At 39.0% G+C, this 25,518-nt stretch overlaps 1 protein-coding gene and 1 long non-coding RNA gene across 2 annotated transcripts in view; one reads left to right on the top strand and one right to left on the bottom strand.

Annotated features, from left to right (window-relative positions):
* The window catches only part of LOC123283960 (large ribosomal subunit protein uL15m-like), a 64,536-nt gene that overhangs the window by 23,471 nt on the left and 15,547 nt on the right, over positions 1-25,518 (top strand). The gene's annotated exons all lie outside the window — the stretch shown is intronic.
* LOC139039827 (uncharacterized) lies at positions 9,474-25,490 on the bottom strand. Its single transcript, XR_011493036.1, has 2 exons — positions 19,040-25,490; positions 9,474-18,661 (listed from the first exon to the last, which is right to left on the bottom strand). It is a non-coding gene; the product is annotated as an uncharacterized lncRNA (long non-coding RNA).

Raw genomic sequence — 25,518 nt, 5'->3', positions numbered from 1 at the left:
ACGCCGACCCTGCGCGAAGGGGCAGTGGTGAGCAGCGGGCCGAGGGTCCCCTCCGAGCCCCGGCTGCCGCCACTCACCGCAGCAGTGGCCTTCCGGGCGGCGGGGATGATGGCGGGAAGCGGGGCAGACATGTTATTACCGCACATACACCGGCTCGACCGACAACGCGCGTCGCAGGCGGAAGGGAGAGAGGGCTCCCGGCCCGCCCCACCGGGCGCGCGCTCAGGTGTCGGCGGCCCGGCGGCGCTCTTTCCTGCCGGGCGTCCGGGACACCCTGGGGGAGACGCTCTCAGCCCCAGCGGGACTGCGTGGTCCCTGGAGCCTGGGCTTGCCTTCCGCTCCTGGGGCGCGGTAGTGAAAAGAATGAGCCCCAAAGCCAGTCATCCGCAACCCCACATACTCCTTTGTTTCCTGAAGCCGGGGTGGACTCGTTTGCGCTGGGAGAGGTCGGTCGAGCTTTCGCTGTATTTCCGTTTGGGGCTACACCAGTGTGCAGTTTTGGAGTCGACTCCCCTCCTCCTTTAAACTTCAGCTGAAAGAGAAAACATTCAGTTGTCACCGAGAATGCACAACTTATTGATCGATGGATAGTGACATAGTACTGATTTAAGCATGAGACTAGACGGTCCCTTTTCTGCACAGGTGGGTCAATGCATATTAAATACATGGTATGATCTGGGAAAGCGCAAGAGATAGAAACCCCGTAGAACCAAAATGGCCAGACCTTCTGAAGTTTATCGTTCAGTGGAGAAAGTTAAATGATAGACACAGTCCTTAGGGAGTACAGTGTAAGATAGGGAAAGAAGCTGGTGAACAAAAGGCTTTAAAACACACACACACACACACACACACACACTCCACTTTAATTCATATGATAACCAGAATGCAGTCGTACTGTTTTTTATCTTTCTTGTCTTGGATTTGAGTGCTGAGAATTTGGGGGGCTCTCAAAAATGTTAAATTGATGCTGATTTATTGAAAATGATAATGTGACATTTCACTTATGAGTCTACAATTATGTCAGGCTTTTAAGTACTTGGTTGTGATTTAAGTATTTGGTTGTGATGTTAATAGAGACTAAAACTATCTTTAGCTCTTATGTCAACCTAAATGAAGCTGTCTGGGGGGCAAGCTCAAAAAATGAGTTTATTTGGGAATAGCCGAGGAATTGCAATTCTGGACGTGCAAACTATGGTGAACCATAGGCAAGTTGGAAGAGACAAGGGGAAAGTTAGTTTTTATTAGGTGTTAGGAGGAAATTAAGGAGGGTTATTTAGAATAAAAGTTCATGGGAGAAGAACAAGAGTGTAAGGTTGTGACAGTGCGTTGTCGCTGCGGCAGGGACGGATCTTCCTTCCTTTTCTTAAAAGCAGGAGATGAAATTCCTAGGTGAAGATGTCCTCTGTTGCACCAGCAGAAAAGTTACATTCTTATCATCACGGATAAGAAGTTGGGACTGAGAGAATTTTATACAAATAGGCCTCGTTAAAATAATTCTTATCGTCCATCTTCCTGCCAGTTAAGCAGGCAGCAGTGAGTGGTATGTACGTGAGAGGTCCCCCTTCAGGGTTTCATGACTCCATTTTAAAAGAGGTTTTCCTTTATTTTCACTCTTACTATGAACAAAACATGTTCCAAGACACTACTAGTCTGAGTTTTTCTGTGATGTAATATGTAGAGTTCCAGGCGCCACCAAGCGGTTCTATCAACTGACTTCCGTTAGTTGGGAGTAGGACAGCTCAAGTTTATCTAGAGACATGCACAGCATAACAGCGTTTGGGTCAAGGATGGAGGGCATATAGGAGGGTGGTCCCGTAAGATTAGTACCATATAGCCTAGGTGTGTAGTAGTCTATACCATCTAGGTTTGTGTGAGTACACTCTATGATGAATTGTGTAAGTACGCTCAATGATGAAACTGCCTAACACATTTCTCAGAATGTATCCCCATCATTGAGCAATGCGTGGCTATATTTCTGTCATCCTCCCCTCTTAGCCAGTCCAAATGCTGCTATTCCTGCAAGATTCACCGAAGTCTTACATCCTCTAAGGAACCTTAGTGTTCTAATTAATCTCTTTGTCCCCCAGATAAGAGAAAGAAAGAAATATAGTAATAGAGAAAAGACAAAATTAGCATTATTTTCAGAGGATGATTATGCTAAGGTGTTTAAAGCAAAAGCCAACTGAGTAAATTTGAAGATCGAATTGGCTCTATTCAACAATTCATGAATTGAGCAGCATCCCAGCTAGCAAATAGAAGGGAGGTCAAAGGAGCTATGCAGAGTGGAAGGCTGTTATGGGCAGAAGGGACAGAATAAAGGAAGTTTCTAGCAAAGAGCAGATTCGGGCAAGATCACCTTCCTTTGGGGAAGAGTGGTGTGGGGATCTATGAGGCAGATTACTCACTCATGCCGACCAGGTAATTCCAGATTGACTAGTTAAAGGTCACATTCCTGTGAGAGACTGAAAGTGCAATTAAGTCTTGATTTATTGATGTGGGACTTAGCACAAGTGACACCATTTTGTTCCTGTTTTTTCTTTTTTAACAGTTCTCCCCCTTTGCATGAGACTCTTAGCATAACTTGAAAGATGTGATCAAAATTTAAGGCATTAGTGCCACTCTCAGCTACCGCTCTGTTGGTCTCGCAGCTTTTACTGTTTCTCCGTGTTATAGTCACAGGTCATGAGGTTTTCTGCTGAATCCTGTGGTATTCACAGGTCACGACTTCACATTCATTTGCTTGATGGTTAGCAGCTGCAAACACGCATTTAAAGCTTTTGAGAGAATACAGTGCATCAGGGAGATTACTATGACTGTTACTGGTAGGATAATTCCCATGTCTGGAGTGCACTTCAGAGCCATGGTCCCCAAGACCCAAACCAATCAAAATCCAATAAGTGAAAGAAATACTCTGTTGAAGGAGTCACCTTTTTAAGCCAAGTGCGTACTCAGTGATTTTATGTAACTAAATTTCAGCTTCCCCAGAAGTGTTAATCCAGGTGCAGCGGGTGGTGGCCACAGCACAGACACATCCTTGCTCAGCTAACAAATGATCAAGGGCTGTCATATTATCAAGAACTACTTTGAGCTGAGAGTCTAGAGATTTTCATTGGGCAGCTATTGCTTTAGCAGCGAATTCTGTAATACTTTCAAGAGTTAAGGAGGGATTTCTGATCACAGGCTCATTTGTACTCACTCCTAACAAAGGAAGTAGGGACCTGCCAAAAGAAGCACATCCTGAATCATGAAGGCCTCCTGGCAGGTCTTTTCGAATTGGATGATTAGGGGAGTTGACCAATGAAGTGTCTTAGCCTATTTGAGAACAGTTGAGTGGCACAGTTAGATAACCTAAGGGGCGTTGCCCAGTTATGTGTTAGCCATCTAAGCATTTATAGGTCCAAGGAGAATGATCACCACCACCGATGAAATTAAATCCTGTTGGGGCATAAACCATTACTGCTCAGGTGGCATTGTTCATGGGTTCCAGCATCATGAACAGATTGGAGTTTTTGATGATGAATCCAGCTGTCTGAAAGGTTGCTCTCCCTTAGTAATGGCTTGGGAGATATGATGGTGGCATTATCTTGCCAGGCCAATGCCAGAGTAAAGGAAAGAAAGAGAGGAAGACAGTGTTTCATGTTTAGTTACAATGGGAAATCTTGATCTGGTGTCTTGGGTGGAAGCAGTCTACGTCAATGTCAGCTGCTTCTCCTGCTCATCAGTTTGATTCAGAGGTCTTCAGTGTTTGTAAAGGACCAGAGGTCAGGAGGAGCTTTCTTCCACTGTGAGATGTGTAGCCAAGGTTTAAGTCCTGGAGGTTTGGCTGCCATCTGGGTCGGGAGGAAGACCTAGTATAGTCCTTCCCAAGGAGATTCAAGGACAGTCTTTGGTCTCAGTGATTCCAAATCAGAAGGATGGGAGGAAATAGGAAACATTAGGTTGGAGAGTGGTAGCCAGATATTTGGGAAAATTGGAAGAATTTAGGATCCAGTTCAGTTTACAGGTATATAACAAAACCTCAAAGACGATTAACAGGGTTAGAATCTAAATATCTACAAAGGTGCAAATATAATTTTTCTCTCTACAATTACCCCATTTTTTACCAAAGATAATCAGAGTAAAACTAATTTGTTTGTATTAAACTTGGCCTGATTATTTACATGAGTGTAGCAAGAATGGTGATTGACCACATAAGCTCTTTTAAGACTGCTTTGCTGGAACTTTTTATAAGGAATCTCAGATTTGACTCTTTCAAAGCCTCTGAGGCCAGGAAGCCAAGCCAAGTTTCAAGCAGTTCCTTACAGCTGTCTGGTCATGTCTGAATCTATGCATATCTCTCTCAACTATGACATTCCAGTCAAAGCCTTGGTAACATAGCCAATGTTTTCAATTGTACCCTGTTAGAAGGAGAACAGATTCTTCTTGAAATTATGCAAGTAACTTACTGTATTGCCATGAAAAGAACACTTGAGTTTCTAAATTCTGGAGGGATCATACAGGGAGAAAAAGTAAATGTTTCCTCTTTGTTTACAAAGGTATACTTTACCAATTGTAAATCATAGGTAGCTTAAGAGAAAAAGTTTCCTTAAATCTGGAAAAACAAAACACTAAAGAACCAGAAATGTTTCAAACAAGAAGTCGTAAAAATTATAACTATCCTTCTCAGCTTATTCAGTCCCAGGTTATGAATTCTTGTTCTGCTTGAACCCAGTTGTTTCTTTTCGTTCTGGAAATTCTTTTAATCTGAAAAACTAATTCTAAAATTCATAAACATGTAGGAGTATCCAGGAATGTTAAAAAAGAAATAGAGTAATTGGCAGTTTATTGAAGGGGATTAGAATGCACCACCCAAAATATGCCATATGGATTATTTTGAGTTAAGGCCATTGAGAATCAACAGATACAGAAAGAAGCCTTCTTGGAGATTCTTTCTCTGACTAAGAGCAGAAACTTCTAAAAACTGAGGGCTGCCATAAATCTCTTCTCCTAAGGGAGTTTTATGGCTATGAAGAAGACAGAAAATCGGCACCAACATGAGCCTGCACAAACAAATTTTAATAAATAACCTTTATCTTTCCTTAGTTTCCCCCTATATTTACCTCCTCACAATTTACCACCCTTAGAAGCTCAAACTTCTTTTCCTTTGTCTTGTCATTTCTTCACAAATTTATTTCCCTTTGTTAAAATGGTAACAGTCTGACTGCCTCTTTAGGATTTTCATGTCATTTCTGAGGCCCCTCCACCATATGCATATGAAATAAACCTTTTTCTCCTGTTAATCTGTCTTTTGTCAGTTCAATTTGCAAGACCCCAGTTATTGAACCTGAGAAAGTAAAGGAAAAAATTTTTTCCCTCCTCGTCAACATCATCTAGAATTACAAAAATTACAAGAGTAAATTACCAATGTAGGCAAGGATAAGCAGATCAGGTCATTTACTGAATGCCCTTAGTTACTCAGATTTATTTCTAGAACAGAATTAAAACTCCAGGGAAAAAAAAAAGCACACGGGAGAAATAAGTACATATTAGAGGTGGCATTTCAAATCAGTGGAAAATGATAATTTTTCAGCAAATGATATTAAAGTAATTGGCTACATTTGGGAGAAAATTCAGGTGGTTCCTCCATTATTCCTCCCACCAAATTTTAGTCAGTATCCAGAAATTCAAATGACTAGCATTTACAAGGAAGTGCCCAACTTTTCTAATAATTAAAGAAGTACAAATTAAAACAATTTATTACTTTAGATCCATGATATTGGAAAGAGTGGAACAAGCTTAAATTGCGTACACTGCTAATGGTGTGTGGTATAAAAGGGAATGACCCTGAAGAACAATTTGGGAAGATCCAGTAAAGTGGCAGATGTGCATAGCTATGACCCAGCAACTCTACTCTGGGGGCCTACTTTGGAAACCCTCACATGTACGTACACAGAGAGACATATAAGAATATTAACTGCAGCGCTCTTCCTAAATTGAAAACTGAGAACAACCTAGACACTCATCAACAAGAAAACAGATAAATTCATTTATATGTGAAAACACGTTAAAGTACCATATATTGTTTCTTTCCGATGTTTTATTAAGATATGTGATGTACAATGAACTGCACATACCTAAAGTGTACAATTTGATAAATTTTGTTTTATTATATACTACTCAAACTATAACCACAATCAAAATAAGGAACATATCCATCACACACAAAACTTCTCATGCTCCTTTGTAGTCTATCCCTGTCTCTTCCCTCTGTGCCCCATCCCCAGGAAACCTCTAATTATTTTGTCACAATAGATTTGTTTGCATTTTCTAACACTTCTTTCTCTCAGCATCACTGTTTAGAGATTCATCCATGTTGTTGTATCAGTTGTCATTTCTTTTATTGCTAAGTAGCACCCATTATATAGATATAACACAATTTGTTTATCTGTTCCCCCGCTGATGGGCTTTTGAGTTGTTTCCGGTTTGGGGCTATTACAAATAAAGCTGCTATAAAGAATCTTGTACAAGTTTTCATGTGCATGTATGTTCACATTTCTCTAGGAGTGGGACTACTGAATCAACTGGAAGGTGAAGTCTTGACTGTTTAAGAACCTGCCAAAATGTTTTCCAAAATAGTTAGTTTAAACATCTGATCAAATCTTTTGCCCATGTGATAAACTGGATTGTCTTATTATTATTGAGTTGTAAGAATTTTATGTCTATTCTAGATACAGTTACTTTGTCAGATACATGTTTTGAAAACACTTTCTCTTAATCTGTGGCTGGATCGTCTATTTTCTTATGTGTCTTTTAAGGAACAAAAATTTTTAAGTTTCATGAAGTCAAATTTATTGACTTTTCTTTTATAGTTTATGCCTTTTATTTTAGTTTATGCTTTATTTAAGAAATTTTTGCTTAACCCAACATCACTAAGATTTTCTCCTATATTTTCTTCTAGAAAATTTATAATTTTGGCTCTTATATTTAGACACTTATTATGATCCATTTTGAACTAATATTTCCATATGGTGTGAAACGATTAAGACCTTTTTTTGCGTATGGCTCTCCAATTTCCTATCACCATTTATTGAAAAGATGATCATTTCCTCTTTGAATTCTCTTGGCTTCTTTGTCAAAAATCATTTGTCCACAGGATAGCCACATAAAAAGAATGAAGTTGTACAGCTATCTCATACCATATACAAAAATTTACTCAAATGGATCAAAGAGCTAAACGTAAGAGCTAAACCTATAAACTCTTACAAGACTACGTAGATTTAAATCTTTGTGACCTTGGATTAGGCAATGGTTTCTCAGATTTGAATAGACATTTCTCCAAAGAAGATATACAAATGGCCAATAAACACATGAAAACATACTCAACATAATTAACTAATAGGGAAATGCAAATTAAAACCAAATGAGATACCACTTCACATCTGCTTGGATGGCCATAATCACAAAAGACAGGTAAGTGTTGGCTAGGGTGTAGAAAAATTGGAACATTCATGCTGTTGGGAATGTAAAATAGTGCAGCTGCTTGGGATATTTTCCAAAGTCTGGCAGTTCTTCAAAAGGTTAAACATAAAGTTACCCAGCAATTTCACTCCCAAGTATATAACCAAGATAACTGAAAACGTATGTCCTCGCAAAAACTTGTAAACAAATGCTCATAGCAGAATGATTTGTAAAAGCCCCAAAGGGGAAGCAAATGTCCATCAACTCATGAATAAATAACCAAAAGGTGGTATATCCATACAATGAAATATTACTAAGCAAGGAAAAGAAATGATACATGCTACAACATTGAAAGCATTAAACTAAGTGAAGAATCCAGTCACAAAAGACCACATATTGTATGATACCATTTATGTGAAATGTCTAGAATAGGCGAGTGCATTGAAACAGAAAGTAGATTGGTGGCTGCCTAGGGCCAGGGTAGGAGGATTCAGGAGGAAATGGGGAGTGACTGCTAATTGATACAGGGTTTCTTTTGTGGGTGACCTAAATTTTCTAAAATTAAATAGTAATGATGGTTGCGCAACTCTCTGAATATACGAAAAACCATTTAATCGTACATTTAAAATGCGTGAATTGTATTGTATGTGAATTATATCTTAATAAAACTGTTATTTTAAAAATCTATTGTCCATAAATTTGTAAGTCTACTTCTGAACTCTCTATGGTGTTCCACTGGCCTGTGACTATTCCAATACCACATTGTCTGGATTACTGTCTCTTTCTGATAAGCTTGGAATCAAGTAGTTTTAGTCCTTCTACTTTGCTCTTCTATTTCCAAGTTGTTTGGCTATTCTATATCCTTTGTAGTTCCATATTCATTTTAGGGTTGACTAATTTATTTCTTCAAAAGAACCTATTGAGATTTTCATTGAGATTCTCTCAAATCTACAGGTCAATTTGAGGAAAAATGACAACTGAGTCTTCCGATCCATGAACCAGTATCTCTGTCCATTTATTAAGGTAATCTTGGATTTCTGTCAGCAATGTTTTACACTTCTCAGTGTATAGTCCTGAATATCTTTTATCAAATTTATTCCTAGAAAATCCATGTTTATGTTATTGAAAATGGTACTTTAAATTTCAGTTTGACCATTTATTGCTAGACATAGAAATGTAACTAATTTTTGCATATTGACCTCATATCTGCAGTCTTGCTATACTCACTTAAAAGTTCTAGTAGCTTTTATTTGTAGATTCCTCAGGGTTTTCTTAGACAATTATGCACTTGAAAATAAAGACAGTTTTACTTCTTTTCCAATCTGCATGTTTGATTTTTTTCTTTTGCCTTACGGTACTGTCTAGGACCTCCAATAGAAGTGGTAGGTAAACATTGTTGCTTCATTCCAGATCTTAGGGTAAAAGCATTCAGTCGTGCATCCTGAAATATAATGTCAACTGTAGGGTTTTTGTAGATACTCTTTATCAGGTGGAAAGAATTCCCTTTTATTCCTTGCTGGCTGAGAGTTATTGTACTGAATGAATCTTTGTGCATCGAATGTTTTTATATATATATTAAAATGATTATTTTTTCTTTAGTTTGTTAATATGGTAAACTATATTAATTGACTTTAACATTAAGTCAACTTTGCATTCCTGGGTTAAACCCCACTTGGTCATGGTATATTTTGTTTTTTCACTCAATTCATGATAAGTTGTTTGTTCAAAAATTGTGCAGAATTTTTCCATCTATTTTCATGAGGGATATTGGTTTATAGTTCTTTTTTCTTGTAATGTCTTTATCTGGTTTTGGTATCAGGATAATGTTGGCTTCATAAAGTGAGTTGGACGGTATTCCTTCCTCTTTAAAAGTCTGGAAGATTTTGCGTAGAACTGGTATACTCCCTTCTGGGATGTTTGGAAGAACGTGGGGGGGGAATAGGGAAATGCTTGTCAAAGGGTACAAACTTGTAGTTATAAGACAAATAACCTTTGGGTCCTATTGTACAGCATAGTGATTATAGTTAATAATACTGTATTGTATACTTGAAATTTTTTAAGAGAGTAGTTTTGTTTGAGGAAGATTAGCTCTGAGCTAGCATCTGCCACCAATCTTCCTCTTTTTGCTGAGGAAGATTGGCCCTTAGCTAACATATGTGCCCATCTTCCTCTACTTTACATGTGGGACGCCTGCCACAGCATGGCTTGATAAGTGGTTCCCATGTCCGTGCCCAGGATCCGAACCGGTGAACCCTGGGCCGCTAAAGCAGATCACGCAAACTTAACTGCTATGCCACTGGGCCAGCCCCAAGACAGTAGATCTGAAGTGTTCTCACCACACACAACAAAAAAGTAACTATGATGGATGTGTTAGTTAACTTGACTGTAATAATCATTTCACAATGTATATGTATATCAACTGTTTGCGTTGTACACCTTAAGTACATGCAATTTTTATTGTCAATTATACTTCTGTAAAGTTTGAAAAAAAATGTTTAGTAGAATTCACCCATAAAGTCATCTAGGCCTGAAGTGGAAATCAATTTCCTTAGTAGGCATAAGCTAGTTATGTTCTTTATATCTTTTTATTAAGGGTAAAAAAAACAGCTTTATTGAGATATAATTTACATACCATACCACTCACCCATTACAAGTGTACAATTCAGTGGGTTTTGATATATTACATTATTGATTTTTTAAAATTGTGGTAAAATATATTCAACATAAAATTTGTCATTTTAACCATTTTTAAGTGTACAATTCAGTAGCACTAATTCCATTCAAAATGTTGTGCAGCCTTCACCACTATTTTCAAAACTTTTTCATCACCGCCAACAGAAAGTCTGTAATTGTTAAGCAATAAGTCTCCACCCTACCCTCTCTCTAACCCCTGGTTATGTCTACTCTACTTTCTATTTCTATGAATTTGCCTATTCTAGATACTTCATATAAGTGGATTCATACAGTATTTGTCCATTTGCATGGCTTATTTCATTTAGCATAATGTTTTCAGTGTTCATCCATGCTGTGTCATGTATCAGATCTTTATTCCTTTTTATCATTGAATAATATACCTTTGTACATATGCACTACATTTTGCTTATCCTTTCATCTGTGGATGGACACTTGGATTGTTTTCACCTTTTGGTTTTAGTGAATAATGCTTCAGTGAACATTGACATAAAAATATCTGTTTGAGTCCCTGCTTTGAACTCCTTTGGATATATACTTTCAGCTTTCAACATCTGACCATGATGCGTCTTGGTGTAGCCCTCCTTTCATTTATCCGACTTCGAGTTTGTTGAGCTTCAGGGATATATATTGTTTTTATCATATTTGGGAAGTTTTCGATCACTACATAGTCAATATTTTTCTGCTCTTTTCTCTCTCTCCTCTCCTTCTGTTACTTCCATTACACATAGGTTGGTGTGCCTAATGGTGTTCCACAATTCTCTAAGGCTCTGTTCATTTTTCCTCGTTCTTTTTTCTCTCTGCTCCTCAGATTGCATAATCTCCATCAGTCTGTGTTTAAGTTTTCTGGTTTGTCCATCTTTCGGTTCAGATTTATTGTTGGGCTCCTTTAGTGAGTGATTGTCCAGCCACACCCTTGATGTTCTCTCCAGAACAGATTTTCTCATTTTTTTGTAATGTAGATAGGTTGAGAACTTTCAAATCTTCAATTTTGGTTTCTTTTTCTAACTTGCACCTCAAAACTCTTCCAGCCTCCACCCATTCCCCAGTTCTAAAGCCACTTCCACAATTTTAAGTATCTGTTAAGCAGCACCCTACATCCTGGTACCAAAATCTGTATTAGTTTGCTAGGGCTGCCTTAACAAATTACCACAGACTGGGGGGCTTAAACTACAGAAATTAATTTTTTCACAGTTCTGGAGGTGAGGAGTCCAAGATCAAGTTGTGGGCAGAGCTGTTTCTTCTGAGGCCTCTCTCCTTGTTTTGTAGGTTACTGTCTTCTCCCTGTGTCTTCACGAGGTCTTGCCTTTAGACGAGTCTTTGTCCAAATTTCTTCTTCTTGTTTGGACGCCAGTCATCTTGGATTAGAGCCCATCCTAATGACCTCATTTTAGCTTAATTACCTCATTAAAGACCTTTTCTCCAAATACAATCACATTATGAGGTACTGGGAGTTAGGACTTCAACATACGAATTTTTCAGGAACACACTTCAGCCCGTGACATACTTCCTGGTATGGAACCTGCATCCTGTCAGCAAGCTGGGGTGTGGGTGCTCAGGGCCCGGTGTTTTCAACCTGCTCCTACCTGTGGTAGAGTTCCACCTTCCAAGTAGGGGCTACTTGGGGTAACAGAGCCCCAGTCCTCTTGGCTACATTTGCCTGGAATAGAACTTCTGCAACATGAAGCTGAGAACGTTAGAGACTCCAGCAGCCTGCTCTCCCAGGGAGAAACTCTCACCCTAGACTGCGAGCTAAGAGGAGAGAGAGGGTCTCATTTTCTTGTAAAGCTAGATCACTCCGACTTGTAGGAGGGGTGGAGGTAGGAGTGGGACATGGCTCAAATGGCACAGACTTGCTGTTTTTACCCAGATTTACTAGATTTTCCTGAATAAATGTTTTTTAATTTGCTGTATGCCATTAGGACAATTTCCAGAAAATTTAAATTTAAAAATAATAATGATTTTTACCATTTTTCTTTTTTTGAGGAAGATTATCCCTGAGCTAACATCTGCTGCCAGTCCTCCTCTTTTTTTGCTGAGGAAGACTGGCCCTGAGCTAACATCTGTGCCCATCTTGCTCTACTTTATATGTGGGATGCCTACCACAGCATGGCTTGCCAAGTGGTGCCATGTCCACACCCAGGATCCGAAGCGGCGAACCCCGGGCCGCCAAAGTGCAATGTGCGAACTTAACCACTGTGCCACAGGCTGGCTCCAATTTTGATCATTTAAATGATCGTTTCATGGGGAAATGTTCTGCCGAGCTCCTTATACCACCATTCTGGAAGTCCTGTCTCTATTACTTCTTGAGTCAACTTGGCTAGTTTGTGTCTTTCAAGGAATTTGTCTATTCGATCTAAGTCATTAGTTTGTTGGCGTAAAATTGTCTACTCTATTCCCATATCACTTTTAATGTTTGAAGGTTCTGTAGTGATGTCTTCTCTCTCTTTCCTGATATTATTTATTTGTGTCTTTTCTCATTTTTATCCTTATAGGACTTGCTTGAGATTTGTCAATTTTATTGATCTCAGACAAATCGTTTTTGGTTTAATTGGTTTTCTCTCCTTTTTGTCGTTTTTGGTTGTTTTTTATTTTTATTGATTTCTTCCTTTTATTTACTTCTTTCCTACTTATTTGGGTTTATTTTGCTCTTCTTTTTCTGGCTTCTTAAGCTTTAACCATAGTTTTGAGAATTTTCTTCTCTTCTAATATGAGTTTTTAATGCTATAAATTTTCCTCTAAGAACTGCCTGGCTATACCCCACAAATTTTGATATGTCATGCTTTCATTTCCATTCTATTCAAAATATTTTAAAATTTCTTCTGGGATTTGTTCTTTGATGCATGAGTTATTTAGAAATACGTTTAGATTCCATATATATGCGGATTTTTCAGTTATCTTTTTTTTTTTAAGATTTTATTTTTTTCCTTTTTCTCCCCAAAGCCCCCTGGTACATAGTTGTATATTCTTCGTTGTGGGTCCTTCTAGTTGTGGCGTGTGGGACGCTGCCTCAGCGTGGTTTGATGAGCAGTGCCATGTCCGCGCCCAGGATTCAAACCAACGAAACACTGGGCCGCCTGCAGCGGAGCGCGCGATGTTAACCACTCGGCCACGGGGCCAGCCCCTCAGTTCTCTTTCAAATACTGTTTTCTCTGAGTTTGAAAATTTTTGTAATTGAGGTCACATTGGTTTTTAATATTGTGTAAATTTCAGGTGTACATCATTATATTTCAGCTTCTGTATAAGTTACATCATGTCCACCACCAAAAGTCTAGTTTCCATCTGTCACCATATATATGTGCCCCTTTACCCCTTTTGGCCTTCCCCCACCCTCTTCTCCTTTGGTAACCACCAATCTGTTCTCTGTTTCTGTGTGTGTGTTTGTTTGTTTATATTCCACATGAGTGAAATCATACAGTATTTGTCCTTCTCTGTCTAACATTTCACTTAGCATAATACCCTCAAGGTCCATCCATGTTGTCGCAAATGGCACAATTCCGTCTTTTTTATGGCTGGGTAGGATTCCATTGTGTACATATACCACATCTTTATCCATCATCTGTTGATGGGCACTTAGGTTGCTTCCCGGTTGTGGCTATTGTGAATAATGCTGCAATGAACATAGGGGTACATGTATCTTTTCAAATTAGTGTTTTCGTCTTCTTTGGCTATCTACCCCGAAGTGGAATAGCTGGATTGTATGGTAGTTCTATTCTTAATATTTTGAGAAATCCCCATACTGTTTTCCGTAGCGGCTGTAGCAGTTTGCATTCCCACGAGCAGTATATGAGGCTCCGCTTTTCTCCACATCCTCTGCAACTCTTGTTATTTCGTGTCATTTTAGTAATAGCCATTCCGATGGACGTGAGGTGATATCTCATTGTAGCTTTGGTTTGCATTTCTCTAATTATCAGTGATGTTGAACATCTTTTCTTTTCTTTCCTTTTTGGAGAAGATTAGCCCTGAGCTAACTTCTGCTGCCAATCCTCCTTTTTTTGCTGAGGAAGACTGGCCCTGAGCTAACATCCGTGCCCATCTTCCTCTATTTTATGTGGGATGCCTGCCACAGCCTGGCTTGAGAAGCATTGTGTAGGTCTGCCCCCGGGATCTGAACTGGAGACCCCAGGTTGTCAAAGTGGAAGGTGTGAACTTAACCGCTGTGCCAACGGACCGTCCCCTGAACATCTTTTCATGTGCCTGTTGGCCATCTGTAAATCTTCTTTGGAAAAATGTCTGTTCATATCCTCTGCCCATTTTTTGATTGGATTGTTTGTTTTGTTGTTGTTGAGTTGTGTGAGTTCTTTATATATTTTGGAAATTAACCCCTTATTGGATATATGACTTGCAAATACTTTCTCCTAGTTGGTGGGTTGTCTTTTCATTTTGTTGATGGGGAAGACTTTTAGTTTGATGTAGTCCCGTTTGTTAATTTTTTTCTTTGTTTCCAGTGCCTGAGGAGACATGGTATTCAAAAAGATACTGCTAAGACTAATGTTGAAGAGCATACTGCCTATGTTTTCAGCTAGGAGTATTATGGTTTCATGTCTTACATTCATCTCTTTAATCCATTTTGAGTTGATTTTTGTGTATGGTGTAAGATAATAGTCTACTTTCATTCTTTTGCCTGTGGCTGTCCAGTTTTCCCAACACCATTTATTGAAGAGACTTTCCTTTCTCTATTGTCTGTACCTAGCTCCTTTGTCGAAAATTAGCTGTCCGTAAATGTGTGGTTTTATTTCTGGACTCTCAGTTCTGTTCCATCGAGCTGTGTGCGTGTTGTGTACCAGTACCATGCTGTTGTGATTACTGTAGTTTTGTAGTATGTTTTGAATTCAGAGATTGTGATACCTCCAGCTTTGTTGGTTTTTCTCGAGATTGCTTTGGCTTGTTGTTAGTTTCTAATGTAATACCGTTGTGGCCAGAAAGCATAGTTTTTATTATTTGAATTCTTTTACATTTATTGAGACTTTCTTTACGGCCAATCTTACAGTCTATCTTGGTCAGTGATCCAGTTGTATTTGGGAAAATGTTAGGTAGAATGTTGGTTGATAGAGTTATTCAAGTCTTCCTTTACTGATTTTTCTGTCTACTTCATTTGTCATTTATTGAGAGAAGGGTATTGACATCTATAATAGTGGCTATAATTGTGGATTGGTGCAGTTCTTTTAATTTTATCATTTTCTGTTTTATGTATCTTGAAGTTCTGTCATTAGGTGAATATGTATTTAGTGTTGTTCTTCTTTTCCATACAATTTGACAGTCTCTACCTTTTCGTGACAGTCTCTATCTTTTCATGTTTCAAAAATCTCTACCTTTTGATTTTTTTTACAGCATTCACAGTTAAAATGATTACTGGTTGTTGTGATTAAAGTGGTCAAATGCACCATTGTGCTATTTATTCATTTTCTCTCTTATTTGTGATCTCTTTGTATTTTTTTTCTACCTTCTTTTAGAAGGCAGAAAATTTTACATTTTCTAATTCCATTTAATCTCCTTTATTCACTTGTTAGGAATAAGTCAATATTCTTTTCATATTATCTGTACTCTTTGTTTTCTTTATTTTATAAGTTGTTTTAGGGTTTATATTAGACATCTTTCACTTATTATGCTCTACCTTCTGATCATATTATTATCCTTCATGTATAGTATAAGCTCATTACAATAGTTTACTTTCATTTCACCTTTCCTAGATTTTAGGTTATTGTGGATATACATTTTATTTCTACATATATTAGTAACCCCACATGCATTGTTACATTTTTGTTTTAACCGGTCAGTAATGTTTTAAAGATATTTAAAAATTAGGGAAAAGTGTATTTTGTATTTACTCACAAACTTTCCGTTTCCAGTGCTCTTTATTTCCTTGTGTATATCCAGATTTATAGTTGGTATCATTTTTCTTCTGTCTGGAGGATTTTCTTTAATATTTATTATAATGCTGGGCTGCTGGTGATGAATTTTAGCTTTGATATGTCTGAAATAGTATTTATTTCATTTTCATTTCTGAAATGTATGTTTACTGTATATAGAATTCTGGGCAACCATTATTTTTCTTTCAGCTCTTTAAAGGTGTTGCTCCGTTGTCTTCTGGCTTTCATTCAATCCAGTGAGAAGTCTGCTGTAATTCTCATTTTTCTTCTGTACACGTGTCTTTTTTTGGGCTGCTTTTAAGTTTTTTCCTTATCACTGATTTTAAGCAGTACGATTATGATGTGCATTGGTGTAGTTTTCTTTGTTTCTTCTGCTTGGGGTTCATTGAGCTTCTTGGAAATATGAGTTTATGGTTTTCATTAAATTTGGAAAAATTTCATCCGTAAGTCCTTCAAAATTTTTTGTCCTATCCCTCTCCTCCTTTTTGGGAGTGCAGTTATATCTATATTAGGGCACATGATGTTTTTCTATAGCTCACTGATATTTGTTTTTTTCCAATCTTTCCTCTCTCTCATTTTAGATGATTTCTGTTGTCTTTAAGTTCATTAATCTTCTTCTACAGTGTCTAACCTGTTGATAATTTTAACCATACTATTTTTCTTCTCAGACATTGTATTTTCAGTTCTAGATGTTTATTTGTGGTTTGTTTTGTTTGTTTCCTTTTAGATTAACAAAGGTTCTTTTACCATGCTAAAAATATAAAATATACCATCTTAACCATTTATGAGTGTAGCACAATTCAGTAGTGTTAAGTAAATTCATATTGCTGAGGAATAGATTTCTTTTACATCTTCCATATCTCCTTAAAATGCTCATCTTTCATCCTTTTTGAACATATGAACTATATACTAAGTGTTTAAACATTCTTGCCAACTATTTCTGTCATCTCTGGGTCTGTTCATATTGATTGATTTTTCTTTTCATTTTAGGTCTTATTTTCCTGTCTCTTGCATATCTGGTAATTTTTTTTTGTCAAGTGCCACATATTGTGAATTTTATTTTCTTAGTTGTTGGAGTTTCTGTATTTTTTTTCTAAAATATTTTCAGGCTTTGTTTTGAGATTCAGTTAAGCCATTTGTAATCAACTCTGCCATTTTGAGGCTTGCTTTCTTGCTTTGTTAGGTGGGTCCAGTACAACTTTTACTATAGGACTAATTTGGTCCCAACACTGATGTGATACCCTTTTGAGAATGTCCTTGTATTAGGAGGTTTTTTTTATTTGGCTAGTGGGAATATAGAGTATTACCAGCCCTGTGTGAGTTCTGGGATGGCTAGCTTGAATCTTTCTCATGGTCTTTCACTGGCCTTGAGTAGTTTCCTCACACACCTGCATTGATCAGTACTCATTTGGAGCTCTTCCTGTGCAGATCTGTCTTCTCTCATACTTCATCCCATAAACGCTCATAAGATTTCCTTGTATGAACTCTGTATCTTTAGCTCCTGGAACCAGCAGGCTCCGTTTGGGTACTTCCTGCCTGCACATAGCCTAAAAATTCTCTCCAGGCTGTAAGCTGGGGCAATAATATGGCTCACATCTTTTGTTTCATTTCTCTCAGAGATCATTATCTTTCACTGACTGTTGTCTAATATCTGGACACCACTGTATGTTTTGTCCGGTTTCTTAGTTGTGTGTGGTGGGAGGATAAGTCTTGTTGTTTTCTTTTTCATCCAGTTGTTTTCCCCCGTCATTGCCAGAACCCCAAATCTCAAAAATACTGCATATTGATAGCAGATACATACAGATGTAGTAAAACTACAAAGAAAAGCACAAGAAGGATAAATTCTCAATTCAGAATAGTGGTTACTTCTGGGGAAGCTGGGAGAAAGGGGAATGTGATAAGGTATAAAAAGAGACCTATAGGGGGCCAGCCCCATGGCCGAGTGGTTAAGTTCATGCTCTCCACTTCCACGGCCTGGGGTTCGCTGGTTCGGATCCTGGGCATAGACCTACACACCGCTCATCAAGCCATGCTGTGGCAGCCTCCCACATAGAAGAACTAGAATGACTTATAACTAGGATATGGAACTATGTACTGGGGCTTTGGGAGAAAAAAAAGAGGAAGGTTGGCAACAGATGTTAGCTCAGGGCCAATCTTCCTCACCAAAAAGCGTGCAAAAACAAGACCTATGACTATTTTTATAATATTTTATTTCATAAGCAGGGTATTGGGCACATAGGTATTTGGCTTAGTGTTAGTCACATTTAATATCAGTCCTGAAATATTTCACAATTGAAAGATTTCAAACAGAACAAAGGATTAAGTTTTTTAAAAAGACAAACTGGAAATACTAGAAGAAAAAGCAGGTATGTCTTAGTGGTGTCTATAACCTTGATTGAACCTTTTACTCCCTCTACAAATGGATGTATAATATGTAAGAAATAGTCTTCAAATTAATATTATCAATCATTCATAAAAAACATTGAGCCGGTCTTGTGCCCATTTCTTTGATTTTTGCTCTGAGAAGTTGCTATGGAGAATATATGTATTTCCAGACTGTTCTTGACTTTTAGAAAAGTTTAAGGCAACTTGACTGAAGTGAGCCAACTAGAATCCTGAGTAGGGAGAATGAGGTCACATTCTGTGGATTCATTCTTCCAGGTCTGCAAAACAGTAAGAAACCATTTCCTCAGTACTAGAGGGATCAGATAGCAGCAAGACTCGGAAAGCTTCGCCAAACTGTCTTCTGTTTCTACCATATGCCTCCCAGAGGAACCAGAACTAGCAATTCTAATGGCCTTGCACAGTTGTAGGAGAACTCCTGCCACTACCATGCATGTATCTACGACTTTCTCTCCTTTATATTTTCCCCTGTGAACATGAAGGACTATAGTAGTAGTTAATTATGTTTTCCGAATATTTCTGATTCTCTGCCTTCCAGGACATGGTAGGACTGCAATTCCCAGATTCTTGGTTTGGGTGGGGTCATGTGAATAGTTCTGGTTAATAAAGTATAGGTGGAAGAAATCTGTGTCACTTACAGACTAGAGCTTTTCATTGCTGGTGTGAGGCCCTTCAGAATCTTACTTCCTTTTGTCACAGCAACCTGCAAGTTTCAGTTTGGTGGCTGCTCTCTCAGCCTGGGTCCTGGAATTAGATAAAAACTAGAGTTCCCAGATGATCCTTGATGAGATTATGATATAATCAAGAAATAAACCTTTGCTTAGAAAGTGCTAAAAATTCCTTTGTATCATTCAGTTCAAATGTCCCTTCAGAGAGGCAATCCTTGACCACTCAGTCTAAAACCCACCACAAATATCAGTTGCTGTCCAGCACAATCCCCTGTTTAATTGTCTTCATAGTACTCTTTACTTTCAGAAATGGTTTTATTTATCTGCACTTCTTTATTCTATTCCCCACCCCCTGCCCAAAAAAGCCCCCAGAATACTCCATGAGAATAGAAGACTTGCCTGTTTCATTCACTGCAGTATTCCCAGCACTTTGAGGATAGAGAGACATGAAAGAATCAGATTAGCCTAATTTTTATAGGCCATGGTAAGTGCAATGTGAAGTCACTGAAGGGTAATGAGACTCTGACTACTTTTGGAGAATGGACTGGAAGCGGGCAACAGTGGAAGTGAAAGTAGATCAGTCAGTAAACTCTAGCATTGTTCTAGGCAAGATAAAGGGGGGTTGAACAAGTATGGTGTTTGTAGATCAAAAAGATAGGTCTTGTTTATGTGGGAATTAGGGAAGAGAAGCATCAAGAAGACTCTTAGGTTGCTGGCTTTAATAACTAGATAAATGGAGGTGCCATTTAATGAGATGGGGAATATAAGGGAAGAGCACTTTGGGGGGACTGTGGCAGAGAGTTGGATATCTAGAATTTCCTTCTGACTATGTTATGAAGACATCCTAGTCAAGATGTCAATTAAACAGCTAGATACTGTCCATGAAAATAATCCATAACCAATCTATAAACGAAAATTTGGGTGAATTTGTTCTGAGCTGAAATCTGAGGACCATGGCCCGGGGCCTTTCTTCCCACAGGAAGAAAGGGCACCAAAGAAGTGAGGTGTACAGAGTGGTTATATACCCCCAAGCAGGACGTTTCACATATGATTGAAATGTCCCTCCCACAATAGTCACAAGATTGCCCTGTCAGCACAGCACTTGATGGACACAGCAGGTAGTAGGTCTGCTATCTCAGAGGGCGTAGCAGGAGGCAAGTCTGTTGTCTCGAGCTGGGCAGTCACAGGTGAGCACAGCAATCAGTTTCTAGCCTAAGGAAAGACGCTTAAGCCTTAAGGAGATGCCAACTTTGGGAGAGGGAGGGAAGTTGCACCTTTATCTCAAGGGCCTTTGTTCTTGCCATAGGGAATATCTAAAGCAGATATACAATGCATGCTCAACAGCCACGGTCAGGCCCTTTTGGAAAGACAAGGTCAGGCCGAATTAGGTTTACACCAAATGGCTTCCTCATATTCTCCAATATATCCTATTGCTTGCCATTTTTATTTGTCAATACAAACAAGTTGAACTCAGATTTGGGATGCAGATATAAACCTGAGAATTTATAAACCATTTAAGATCACCTGTGTTGGGGAAGTGGGAGAATTCCCCCCCTTTTCCTTAAGGTTCTTATGGCTGGTCAAATAATTTAAAAGGCAGGTTAGCAGGAGAAAAATCAAACAAAGTTTAATAGCATGTATACATGGGAGAAACTCAGGAGAAACAGTAACTCAGTCATCTGGCTGAGGCTGCCTGTTTAAATTTCTTCAGCTACAGACAAGGAGGATGTTGGGGGTAGTGATTTGGAGCTTCAAAGGGGAGGAAGGCAACTCCTGGAAATGGAAAAGCAAATGTTTGGTAAATAGAACTTTGATAAGAATGGGCTGAGCAAGGATCCTCCCAGTCTACCAGATACCCAGAGTTATCTAAGGTGATGGCTTGTCCTGGGGACTGGCCTTTATTTTAAATTTCTTTTAGTCAGTTGGGGAGAAGATGGAATGTTCTTCCTGAGTCTTCTGAGCCTTCATTTTCTTCAGCTTGAAATAATCCACATACCAGAGTGGTGCATCTTGCGGGGGGCGGGGTGGGGGGGGGGTCATGCCCTGAACCCCATCACCTGCATAGGAAAAATAGATTTCAACATTTAGGGGTTAGATAGTATAAGAGGAGCCACTAAAAGTGAGAGAAGCATGGGCTATCCAGAAACCCAACAAGAAAAGTATTTCAAGGAGCAGGTGCTCAACTGCTTTGAATGCTGCTAAGAACTCATTTAAGAGAACAGAGAATTTATATTTTTTTCAGCTTTATTGAGGTATAATTAACATTAAAAAATTGTACATATTTAATGTATACATTGTGATGAAGTTGGACAATATGCTTACACCCATGATACTGTGGGGACCTGGAATTGGCCACCCCAGGATGTGTCTCTTTGGCATCAGGATTATTTGAGGCTGATTGCTTTTGATAAACTGGGACAGGGAAGGAGGAATGGAACTTGCCCTTTGTTAGGACACGTTTACATTTGTAAGGTTTAAATCTCTATCTGTAAAAGGTGCCTCCCTCTCTGTACCAGGAAGAAGAAAGGCGATGACCTACTCTCCAAAAACTCTTAATCAATACCAAAGGCAAGGACTTAAAATCTGCATTTTATTGTGCTAGTCTGGTAACCTCCTGTAACTGACTTCCCTCCCCCTCCCAACGTTGGCATCTCCTTAAAGATTAAGCATCTTTCTTTAGGCTGGGAACAGATTGCAGCGCTCATCTGTGACCCCCCACCCAGCCCGAGGCAACACACTTGCCACCCTGCGGCGCTCACTGAGACAGCAGACCTATCTGCCCTTTCCATCAAGCGCTGTGCTGACAGAGCAGCCTCGTGACTATTGTAAAAGGGACATTTCAATCACATGTGAAACACCCCGTTTGGGGGTATATAACAACTGTGTGCACCCCACTTCTTTGGTGCCCTTTCCTCCTTCGGGAAGAAAGGCCCCGGGCCATGGTTCCTCGTAAAGCTTTGTTTAATTTTCTCTTGCTATTCTGTCTCATGTGAATTTAATTCGTTCTCCAGCTAGACGAACCCCCATTTGGGGAGAGGAAATGTCCTCCTCCCCTACAATACCATCACCACAATCCTGGTAATAAATATATCCATCACCTCCAAAGGATTTCTTACGTCCCTTTGCTTTTGTGTGTGTGTGTGTGTGTGTGGGCAGAACATTTAACATAAGACTTATCCTCTTAAGTTTATAATGTTGTAGATCTCTAGAACTTATGTATCCTGCATAACTAAAACTTTATGCTGAACAACAACTCTCCATTTTCCCCACTCCCGTCCCCTGGCAACCACCCATCTATTTTCTGCTTGTCTAAGTTTGACTATTTTAGATACCTGCTATAGGAGAAATCATGCTATATTTGTCATTCTGTGACTGACTTGTTTCAGTTAGCATAATATCTTTTTTTTTATTGAGTTAATGATAGGTTACCATCTTGTGTGATTACAGTTGTACATCAATGTTTGTCATTCGTGTTGTAGGTGCACCATTTCACCCTTTGTGTCCGCCCCCCACCCCACCTTTCCCCTGGTAGCCACTAATCCGTTCTCTTTGTCCACATTTTTAAATTCCTCCTATGAGTGGAGTCATACAGAGATTATCCTTCTCTAACTGGCTTATTTCACTTAACGTAATTCCCTCAAGGTCCATCCATGTTGTTGCAAATGGGATGATTTTGTTCTGTTTTGCAGCTGAGTAGTATTCCATTGTATATATATACCACAACTTCTTTATCCATTCATCTGTTGATGGGCACTTAGGTTGCTTCCATGTCTTGGCTATTGTAAATAATGCTGCAGTGAACATTGGGGTGCATAGGACTTTTGGGATTGCTGACTTCAAGCTCTTTGGATAGATACCCAGTAGTGGGATGGCTGGATCGTATGGTAGTTCTATTTTTAGTTTTTTGAGGAATCTCCATACTGTTTTCCATAGTGGCTGCAGTAGTTTGCATTCCCACCAGCAGTGTATGAGGGTTCCATTCTCTCCACAGCCTCTCCAACATTTGTTACTATTAGATTTAGATATTTTTGTCATTCTAATGGGTGTAAGGTGATATCTCAGTGTAGTTTTCATTTGCATTTTCCTGATGATCAGCGATGATGAGCGTCTTTTCATGTGCCTATTAGCCATCTGTATATCTTCTTTGGAGAAATGTCTGTTCATGTCTCCAGCCCATTTTTTGATCGGGTTGTTTGATTTTTTGTTGTTGAGTTGTGAGAGTTCCTTATATATCATGGATATCAAGACTTTGTTAGATATATGAGTTGCAAATATTTTTTCCCAGTTAGTGGGTTGTTTTTTTGTTTCAATCCTGTTTTATGTGCCTTGAAGAAGCTCTTTAGTCTGATGAAGTCCCATTTGTTTACTCTTTCTACTGTTTCCCTTCTCTGAGAAGACGTGGTGTCCGAAAAGATCCTTTTAATACTGATGTCAAAGAGTGTACTGCCTACGTTTTCTTCTAGAAGCCTTATGGTTTCAGGTCTCACCTTTAGGTCTTTGATCCATTTTGAGTTTATTTTAGTGAATGGTGAAAAAGAATGGTCAGTTTCCATTCTTTTACATGTGGCTTTCCAGTTTTCCCAGCACCATTTTTGGAAAAGACTTTCTTTTCTCCATTGTATGCACTCAGCTCCTTTGTCGAAGATAAGCTGTCCATAGATGTGTGGTTTTATTTCTGGGTTTTCAATTCTATTCCAGTGATCTGTTCACCTGTTTTTGTACCAGTACCATGCTGTTTTGATTACTGTAGCTTTGTAGTAAGTTTTGAAGTCAGGGATTGTGATGCCTCCCGTTTTGTTCTTTTTTCTCAGGATTGCTTTAGCAATTCGGGGTCTTTTGTGGCCCCATATAAATTTTAGGATTCTTTGTTCCAATTCTGTAAAGAATGTCATTGGGATTCTGATGAGATAGCGTTGAATCTGTAGATTGCTTTAGGTAGAACGGACATTTTAACTATGTTTATTCTTCCAATCCATGTACATGGAATGTCTTTCCATCTCCTTATGTCGTCATCTAATTCTCTCAGAAAGGGCTTGCAATTCATTATATAGGTCCTTCACTTCCTTGGTTAAATTTACCCCGAGGTATTTTATTCTTTTTGTTGCGATTGTGAATGGTATTCAGTTAGCATAATATGTTCCGGGTCCATCTATGCTTTTACAAATGGTAGTATTTCCTTAATTTTTAAGTTTGAATAATGTTTAATTGTGTGTATATCCCACATTTTCCTCATTTTCTTTATCCACTTGTCTGTTGATGGACATTCGAGTTGTTTCTATATCTTGACTATTGTGAATAATGCTGCAATAAATGTGGGAGTGTAGATATCTCTTCACAATCCTAATTTCAAGTCTTTGCATATATACCCAGGAGTAGAATTGCAGGATCATGTGGTAGCCTATTTTAATGTGGTTTGTTTTGGTGAGGAAGATTGACCCTGAGCTAACACACCTGTTGCCAATCTTCCTCTTTTTGCTTGAGGAAGATTGTCGCTGAGCTAACATCTGTGCTAATCTTCCTCTACTGTATGTGGGATGCTTTCACAGCGTGGCTTGACGAATGGTGCTAGGTCCATGCCCAGGATCTGAACCTCTGAACCCCAGGTCGCCAAAGTGGAGCACACGAACTTAACCACTATGCCATCGGGTTGGCCCCAATCTTCCTCTACTTTTTGTACGTGGGATGCCACCACAGAGTGGCTTGATGAATGGTGTATCGGCCCACACCTGGGATCTGAACCCATGAAACCCCAGCCGCCAAAGTGGAGCGAATGAACTTCACCACTATACCACCAGGCCAGCCTCTATTTTTAATTTTTCTTTTTTTTGAGGAAGACTGGCCCTAAGCTAACATCTGCTGCCAATCTTCCCCTTTGTGCTTGAGGAAGAGAGGCCTTGAACTAACATCTGTGCCAATCTCCCTCTATTTTATATGTGGGTTGCTACCACAGCATGGCTTGACAAGCGGTGAATGTCTGCACCCAGGATCTGAACCTGCAAACCTGGGCTGCAGAAGCGGAGAGAGCTGAACTTAACCACTACACCACCGGGCCAGCCCCTACTTTTAATTTTTTGAGGAACCTCCATACTGTTTTCCATAGTGGCTGCACCATTTTGCATTCCCACCAACAGTGTACAAGGGTTCCAATTTCTCCACATCCTTGCCAACACTTGCCATTTTCTGTTTTTTGGTAATAGTCATCCTAACATTTGTGGGTGATATCTCAATTGTGATTTTGATTTGCATTTCTTATCAGATTTGGCAATATGGAGGTTATTCATAGGAAAACATATGAATCAAAGAGGAGGAAAAGAGAGTCCACGTAGAACTCTCAAGAAGTTTTGCTATGAAAGCAAGCAGAGAAATAGGCTCAGCGAGAGGGATTACGGGGTAAAGAAAAGTGGTGTTTTGTCTTTGTTTTTTTAAGATGAGCGATGTTACAACATTTT

Source organism: Equus asinus, chromosome 12, assembly GCF_041296235.1.
Source record: "Equus asinus isolate D_3611 breed Donkey chromosome 12, EquAss-T2T_v2, whole genome shotgun sequence".
NCBI lineage: Eukaryota > Metazoa > Chordata > Mammalia > Perissodactyla > Equidae > Equus > Equus asinus.
This window is presented reverse-complemented; position numbering and strand designations above follow the sequence as displayed.